The 8,036-nt window shown below is 45.1% G+C and overlaps 1 long non-coding RNA gene across 1 annotated transcript; it reads right to left on the bottom strand.

The window, feature by feature from the left end:
* Positions 1 to 6,874: 6,874 nt before the first annotated feature.
* LOC119363731 lies at positions 6,875 to 8,030 on the bottom strand. Its single transcript, XR_005174340.1, has 2 exons — positions 7,149 to 8,030; positions 6,875 to 7,019 (listed from the first exon to the last, which is right to left on the bottom strand). It is a non-coding gene; the product is annotated as an uncharacterized LOC119363731 (long non-coding RNA).
* Positions 8,031 to 8,036: the final 6 nt, after the last annotated feature.

Genomic DNA, 8,036 nt, shown 5'->3' with positions numbered 1-8,036 from the left:
GCAGCCGCCGAACCCCGCCGCCGAGCCCCGCTGTCGCCGCCGCCACCACCTCGCCCCGCAGCCCCGCGTCGCCCCGTGCCGCTACCGACGCTACTGCTCGCCGTTGCCGTCATAGATCGGAGCCGCTGCCACCACCGACCGGTTCGCTCTGGTTAACCAGTAAAACCGATGCCCCGCCCCGGTTTTTTAGTTAGTCGGTTCGTTTTTTTATTGGATCAATTTCGTTCGATTTATATAATTAGCGGACGTTCGTCCGTGTTTTTCGTCGGTTCAGTTCAGACAGCGAACGTTCGTTCGTTAGTCTTTTTCTTTTTAATTTATTTTCGGCCAGGGACTTATCCACGATTATTTTTTATCGTGATTTAGCCCCTGATCTTTAAACTTGCATAACTTTTTACTTGTTTATCCAAATTAGATGAAACCAGCGCCTAAATCTTCGTATCGTTATGTTCTTTCCGGTTAACCAACTTGAACATGATTTTGCTACTGTAAAAGTTTAGTTTAGTCCAGATTAGTAAATAATCTTATTTCGTTCGTATTTTGAGTTTCGTTGCTCCGTCTGAGTTGAATCTTTTTGCGAATCGTAGCTAAGCATATGTACCTACTGTTAAGATCTAATTCACATGTTAATAATGCTATTAGGTTTTGACTCTTGTTAGTCTAAGCCGTTTGCTTGTTTCGTGTTCGGTTTGGATCTTTTCTCGTTTTCTCTCGTGTTTCGTTTGAGTGATTGCTTATGTATGCTATTATTTGACTATGCTAGATTACCCGGAGTGTGAAGCTTGTTACTATGAATCTCTAGAATTTGCAGATCGTCAACAAGGCAAGTTACACTTTGATCATACTATTTTATATCCAGTTTTTACTATGCATTGGTATTGCCCCTCAAATACTTGCATTAGTAGGATTGGGAACTTGTGGTTTGGTTGTAGTGCTTGAGGTAGGAACATAATACCTTTTGATCACCCCGGGAATATACGTTATGCTTATTATTGCTTAGCCATGCTCGTAGATGGGGATTGGATCGTGATTCACACATGGAAGTTTGAGAGTTCTTTCAATCATGGATAGCAGTAAGGTGGCAACTTTAATATACATCTGGGTGGATTGGTTGAGGCACCTGGGGAACCCGGTGTTGTCTATTTTGGTAATCACGGGGTACCCGTGTGATTATCCTATGGAAGGCCACCCAGGCTCAAAGGGATCATAAGATTATTCATGCTAGAAACTTCCGTGTGCAGCCACAAGCCATTATGGGCTCTGGCATAGTTGAGTAAGTTGCATGAGCTCTTGAAGAGGTAGACTAGCAGATGTAGAGAGATGTAGGTGGTACTGTCTACCAGGAGTAGAGAGTTAATGCTGCAGAAAGGCTATGTCTTGATCATCTGATCATGGATGCGGTCGAGTCTTGTGGGGAAGAGTGTGCAAACCTCTGCAGAGTGTATAAACTAATCATGGTTAGCCGTGTCCCCGGTTATGAACTTCTTGAGTATCTAGTACTTGAATCTATTGATGTGATCTCATCACGTTACTTTAATTATTTGAATTGGGTTAATGATGATACTTTTAATTGGGATTTGAGTTGGGGTTACCTTCGCAAATAATGGGCAACTTGGGAGTAGTTAAATAAATTTATTCCTTTGTTGTAGGGAAAAACTAGCTTTATGCAAAAACCATGAAACTTACAGCCTCCACCAGCCAAATATTGCATGTAGAAATAGTTCTTGCATTTCATTGCTTGACAGCATAACTATGCCAGCATATTCCATGTGCTGACCCGTTTCGGGCTGCAACGTCTTATGTTGCAGACTACTCGGATGATGAATAAGGTGCAATAGGTCGTTGTTTTGCACTCAGCTATGCCGTTGGAGTTGATGGACCCATTTACCTTCGAAGCTTCCGCAGTTATCTAGTTTAGATGGCCTTCAGCAGGGCCGTGCCGGCAAAATCCGAGACCCTGTGTGAAACAGAAAAATGGGGCCCTTTTTCACACAAAAAAACTAATGAGCAATTATAATGTACATATATCTCACAAAAAAAATTATAATGTATATAATACAATGTCATACAAGATAAAGAAGATGACACGAATTTGTATTATTGAAACACAAGGTAAAGAAGATGAATAAAATAAAATTGAATTTATACGGTAGCATATATCAATTGAGATCATGTGCCAATGTTTGGCAATTAGACGAACCGTCTAACTCACCTAATTTTTGGTCGTGTGATCTTTAACCGAGGAGGTAAGAACCAATCTCTAACGAAGTAACGATCCCTGCCAATAATTAATTAGAAAATTAGTAACTAAGAGTAGGAATCGAAGTTAATTGAAAAGAAGGACTCAGCTAAGCACCTAAGGGCATCTCCAATGCAAGCACTAGCAACAAGACGCTAGGATTTAATTCCCAGCTAATTGGCAGTTACGTAGTTGAATCCTGGCATCGGGCGCAGAGTAGGCATAAAGGTAGGAGGCGGGCGCTAGGTACTTTTCCTCCACGAGCTGAGCCAAGCGCTGTTTCCAATCCGGCTATTTATCATCGGTGGTCAGCAACTTGCATTGGAATGGATAGCGCTTAGCGTTTTTTAATTTTTTAGCATTTGTTTTTCCGCTTAAGCATCTAGATCAGCGCCTCCCATTGTAGATTCCCTAAAGGCTAGAGTTGGTCACCGAACAATCTGACGAGACGATGTCGATGAGTCTGAAATTTGAGAAAGGAGGCGAGGAAGGCAACAACGGCACCAAGGCAGCGGTCTGAAGCTTAGTTGGCCTGAATCCGGATTCCTTTCAATCTAAGGACTAGGGAGCACAAGCCGAGGCACGACAGAGCCACCGAGGGACGAGGCGTTGAGGGCTCCAGGCATGGAGGACTCCAGGGCTCCAGGCGGCGAGCGGACGCATAGCCACGATCCCGATCCCTGACTCCCTATAGCGATCTAGTTTTTTTTCTATAGATAATGTAGCGATCGACTGATCGAGTAGGAGTCCAGGATCGCTCTCAATGCCTCGTCGCTCTTGCTCGATGGCCGATGGGCCTAGTCGCTCGGCCCAGTAGGCAGTAGCGCTTAATTATTACTAGACCTATATAAAAAATATGGGCTCCCCAGAATTTTATGCCCTGTGCGGGCCGCACTTTCTGCACCACTGTGGGCCCGGCCCTGGCGTTCAGCCATGATATTTTGTGTAATTCATACTCTTTATGAGGACTCGATGTAATAAGTGTGTGATTGAAACTCTGTTATATTTCCTCGAGTACTGTGCGTGTCAGCATTACCGATCTAGGGATGACACTGATGCACATAGACTTGACCGTTTGAGGTCTGGTCGCTACAGCTGCTTCTAATTTGTTGAAATGCCATTTATGATGGGACACTTTTAACTTGGCAGAGTCATATTGGTTGTATCTTTCATGTGGTGTCTAGCTTGCATTGCTTCTTATTTGTTGAAATGACTTCTGCTTAGTCTACACAAACAGTTGTGAATATGCCATGCCGTCCTTTTTTCGTACATATTCCATCCTGGTATCATGTGTTTGCCTTGCATCAAAGTAGTGATTGTTAGTATCATGCATATATGAGTTCTGAAGAGTGAATTTTATTGCTTTTTCTTGTCGGTTTTACTTGATAATTCAAAATCAATAAAGCGAAAGGAAGTTAGCAAGACATCGGATAAAGGTGCTCCTTCCAAACGGAGGGCCTCTACAGATTCTACTCCTCCACCCCCCCCCCCTCAAGATGATTTGCAAGACAACACATGCATAGCCACTCAACATAGCCATGTTGATGACGAGCACGTCTCCCCTAGTGCACCATCATAGGTGCTCCCACTAACTTGGCACTGTTATATGTGGTTGCATGTTATGTATGATGTCTGATACATCTCCAACGTATCTATAATTTATGAAGTATTCATGCCATGTTTACAATAGTTTTATATGATTTTGATATGATTTGATTAGAACTAACCCAGACTGACGCTGTTTTCAGCAGAAGTACCATGGTGTTGTTTTTGTGCAGAAATAAAAGTTCTTGGAATGCGCTGAAAATCAACAGAGATTTTTTCTGGAAAATATAAAAAATACTAGAATGAAAAGTTACCGGAGGGGAGTCTTGTGGGCCCCACGAGGGTGGAGGGCGCAGAAAGTAACCTAGATCAGAAGATCCATAGCCGCAAGCCTCTCCGAAGCCACAGCAAGTAACCTCTCCTATAAATCACAAAACCTCCAGAAAGTAACCTAGATCGGAAGATCCACAGCCGCAAGCCTCTGTAGCCATGATAAATCAATCTAGGCCCTCTCTGGCACCCTGCCATGGAGGCCATCATCGCCATCATCGCCATCATCGCCATGGAGGCCAAGGACCAGAGGGAGAACCTCTCCCCATTCAGGGGGATACCATGGAGGAGGAAGCACAAGGGGGAGAACCTCTCCTCCTCTCTCTCTCGGTAGTGCTGGAGTGCCATCGGGAGGGGAATCATCACCATGGTGATCGTCTTCATCAACCTCACCATCATCATCACCATCCTCATCTCTTTTACGCAGTCCACTCTCCCGCACCCCGCTGTAATCCCTACTTGAACATGGTGCTTTATGCCACATATTATAATCCAATGATGAGTTGTCATCTTATAATGTTTTGAGTAGATATCCTTTGTCTTTGGGTCGAGTGATGATCTAGATTGGTATGAGTTGTATGTTTTATTTTCGTGATGTCCTGTTGTGCCCTCCGTGTCATGCAAGCGTGAGGGACTCCCGCTATAGGGTGTTGCATTACATTCATGATTCGCTTATAGTGGGTTGCTTGAGTGACAAAAGCATAAACCCGAGTAAGGGGGTTGTTGTGTATGGGATAAAGGGGACTTGATATGTTAATGCTATGGTTCCGTTAAGTTTTATGTGATTGAAGTTTTTAAGTTTTGGGTGAGATATCGGTATGTGGAGAATGAGGAGTGGAAAGACCCTAAGCTTGGGGATGACCAAGGCACCCCAAAGTAATATTCAAGGAATACTCAAGCGCCTAAGCTTAGGGATGCCCCGGAAGGCAATGCCCTCTTTCATCTTCAAAACTATCGGTATACTTTACTCGGAGCTATATTTTTATTCATCACATGATATGTGTTTTGCTTGGAGCGTATTTTCAACTTTACTTGCTGTTTGAATAAAATCATTGGATCTGAAATCTTGAATGAAAAAGAATCCTCCCATGGCTTGTTAATTATTGGACTACTCAGTGTTCTTCACTTATATCTTTTGGAGTAGTTTGTCATCTACTCACGTGCTTCACGTATATCCTATGAGTAAATGTTTGATTGAACTGAATATCATAAATCTGAATAACTATTCTGCACACCACTTCCGCACTGCACACTGAACGCAAGTGCACGTCATTCTTTGAACCAAGTGTGCTGCAGTACTCACATGAGCGAACTTCTTGTCGGAAAAACTGCACGCATTATTTTTTCGGTACTGTTTTCGCTCTAGATTTTTGACTGTTTATCGGAATGAGGCATGTAATATACCGTTGAAAAGCTATGGATTAGGCGCGACTTCGACATGTTTAACACTTTTCGAGATTCCACACGGTTTAAGAGCAATTTTGAAAATGGTGTGGCCCATGACGAGTGGCAGCGAGCGTTTTCTCGTAATTTCTTCTAAACCGCTCATCGGGATGAAGCAAACAATACGTTGTTGGATAGATATCATCGAGGTGCATCTTTTTCATATATAAATGTTTCTCTAATTCCTTACGGTTTAAGAGCAGTTTTAAATTTACTAAATCGCGAAATTCTGTTTTTCTAGTTTTTTCAAATTTTTAGTACTATTTTCGCTCCAGTTTTTGAACCGTTTGTCAAAATGAGGCGTGTGATACGCCGTTGGAAAGCTACAAACGAGGCGCAACTTTCATGTGTTGAAATAGCTTTGAGATTCCTTACGGTTTTAAGTTAATTTTGAAAATCGTGCGGTGGATGACGAGTGGCAGCGGTCATTTTTCACAACATTTTTGCAAATCGCTGGTCGGAATGATTCAAACGATACGCCGTTGGAAAGATATCGATGAGACACAACTTTTTCATGTAGAACACCCTCTCTAATTCTTTACGGTTTAAGAGGAATTTCAAATTTACCGAAATGCGGACACTCTGTTTTTCATGACACCCAAATCGACGTGGGTACTTCATCCGACTGAAAACCGCACTGCATCGGTCGAAAAACCGCACTGCATCAAACGGCTAAGAGAACTCCATGGTTTCTTTTATTCAAATTATTTTTTTCAAGGACGAGAAAATAGAGTGCACTTCACATCGGGTGTAAATGAACCACAACACTATCAAGAAGTGAACCGCATTACTTTTTTTCGCTTTCGTAACAATTTTTTGTGCACTTACGGATGAACAACATCACACGGTCGACTACACTGCTTCAGAATGAAAACCGCACTGCATCGGACGGGCAAGCGAGCTGCATAATTTCTTTTGTCGGACGTTTTTTTTTTCATACGAGTTTTTGTTGTCTTTTTTTTAATTTTTTATGAACAAGAGTGGACCGCGTAGACGAGGGCAAGTGAACCTCGACATGTATCGAAGTGGACCGCATTACTATTTTTTTCACTAACCTTTTCGCACTTCATGTTGGGCGCGAGTGAAAAACACCACTCTCTAAAGTGAGCCACACTCGAGGACCAAATGCACTGCAAGGGTTTACGTAGTCGACTGAATTTTAAGACACACGAAAGAAAATGCACTTCATACAAAGGGTTAATGAGCTGCTACAAAATTCTACTTTTTTTCTTTTCCGAGGCGACCCCCTGCCCTGCAAGCAAAAAAACAGTGGATCGCGATAGAACCTCATCTGCACTGGAACCGCACGACAGATGCTCATCCAAAAAATAACTTTTCTCAAACATGATACTGCCGTTATGTACTGCTATAGTGAGCTGTCAAACTGCATCAGGGGCACCGCACTGATCACCCAGGAGCGCAGTACAATTTTTGTTTGTCTTTTTTGATGTTTCTTCATTTCCTGCAAAAAAAAATTGGCAAACTGAATAGCAAACTGTTGTGTTCTTAATTTTCCCTATCAAAAAGCTAAAAGGTGAACTATAACAACAGACAAACAAAGTCAAGTTTGAGCTTTTCTCAGATAACATACTGCACTGCATTGGGGCTCGTCGTGGACAGCACATCGCCCCGATGGACTGCATCCTTAGCTGGACGATGAAGAATTTTGCTCCTCGGCAAAGAGGAGCTCGTCTTTGCGGTCGAACCAAGCGAAGTGCAGTGGACAGGAAGCCCAGCCACAGCCAAGGACAGACGAACTGCAAGGCCAGCTGGATCTCGCCGGGAGGACCTTTGCCGAGGTGATGCACTGTGGAGAGCCACACATTACCGAAGAGGAGGGGAACGAGCCCCAGGTCTACGCCTTGGCCACGTTGCTGCACGAGGTGGCCTCCTGATGTTGTCGGGGGTGGACGAGCGCACCAAGCCCCGTGCTCCTACCCCGGAAATCCACGCTGAAGCATGTGAGCAGGGGCACACGGCCCACGACTTGCCGCCGGCGTGGGGTTAGTTGAGGAGGAGCTGCACCGGGGCGCTGCTGTGCCCAGATCATGGGGGGAGGTGGCGGATCCACGGGGAGCAGGTCAGCCCGATTCCAGTGCGGGGGGAGGTCGCAACGGATCCGGACTCGACGAACAGCAGGAGGTTGATGGCCAGGCCAGATAGGAGGAAGGGGGAGCTCACGCTGTTTGTCGGAGGGGATAGCCTGTGGACGCCGCCGCTGGACGCCGAGGGTAGCAGCAGCGGGGCCGGTTGTGGCGGCCGCGAAATGCAGGCCGGATCCATGGATGAAGGAGGTTGGGGAGGCCGGTGCATATCCCCTGCAGAACCGGGGTAGCGGCGACTGTCGGCTTGTCGGACGCGGCGGGCAAACAAGATCCCATCTAGCGGCAGGTCAGGGGAGGCTGGCTTGGAGGTGGCATCGCCGCCTGCGCACGACGCCGTGGGTGGCGGAGGGGAGCCGCGCCGTGGCTGGGGAGGA

This window comes from Triticum dicoccoides, chromosome 2B (genome assembly GCF_002162155.2).
Source record: "Triticum dicoccoides isolate Atlit2015 ecotype Zavitan chromosome 2B, WEW_v2.0, whole genome shotgun sequence".
Taxonomy (NCBI): Eukaryota; Viridiplantae; Streptophyta; class Magnoliopsida; order Poales; family Poaceae; genus Triticum; species Triticum dicoccoides.
Note: the sequence above shows the minus strand (reverse complement) of the source record. Positions and strands in the feature narration are given on the sequence as shown.